Source organism: Chaetura pelagica, unplaced genomic scaffold (assembly GCF_000747805.2).
Source record: "Chaetura pelagica isolate M959 unplaced genomic scaffold, ChaPel_1.0 scaffold369, whole genome shotgun sequence".
Taxonomy (NCBI): Eukaryota; Metazoa; Chordata; class Aves; order Apodiformes; family Apodidae; genus Chaetura; species Chaetura pelagica.
The window spans coordinates 1245746-1246548 of record NW_009970235.1 but is presented as its reverse complement, the minus strand read 5'-3'; the positions used below and the strand labels follow the sequence as shown (position 1 = coordinate 1246548).

The 803-nt window shown below is 54.0% G+C and overlaps 1 protein-coding gene across 1 annotated transcript in view; it reads right to left on the bottom strand.

The window, feature by feature from the left end:
* SNX1 (sorting nexin 1) overlaps positions 1-803 on the bottom strand; it is a 32015-nt gene that overhangs the window by 16961 nt on the left and 14251 nt on the right. The window lies entirely within an intron of this gene.

Here is an 803-nt window from a genome sequence, read left to right as displayed (position 1 = left end):
CGGCTGGAGCCCGGAGCCACCGCAGGGAGAAAAGAAAGCGGGAAGTCGGCGCGAGGAGCCTTTCCCCTTTTGCCAGGGCAGGAGACGAGGTATCGGTTCTGATCAAACCCACCCTTGGGGCCCTGGGGAGGTGAAAGAGCAAGAAGTGCCCCCCAGCCCTGGGGGGGCAAGAGCATCGCAGCTCGCGGACGCTCCAGGCTGGCCGGGGCTCCCACCCCTCCCAGCCCAGCAGGCGCAGCCCCGCTGAGCTCAGCGCCTAAAAACAGCCGCCCCCGCTGGCGCGGGGAGGGAGGCAGAAAGCCAAAGCTCCCTCAGGAGCCGGGGCAGTGCCCAAGGTCACCCGTGTCCCCGGCACAACAAGATTCCAGCTCCTCCATCCCCCCTCACCCACCCGGCCCCACCAACGGACCGAGTCTGTTTGCCCTGATAGAAGTTTTATTACAGAATTTTAATGGCACTGCAGGAGGAAGATAGTTGTTAGAGCCCTAAAACCCAGCCTGAAAAATAGACGTTTTACATACATTGTTAACCCCCTGCTGTGGGTCTGGTTGTAAAGCAGGAAACTCGTTTCTCTTTAGTACGAAAATATATGTTGCTAAATGAAAATATACAGTTAGAAGAGTTACTGGCTTGCAAGCTGCTTGTCTGGGGGTTAAGCCTCTACCAGCTCCAGAGTGTCAGACTAAGGGTCGTTCCCGTGTAAAAGAGAAGGAGGTATAGTGTAAATATATATATATATATAAAAAAAAAAAAAAGGCAAAGTTCAGGTTTGCTCGTTTGCTCCATTCCATTAAGAAATGGCC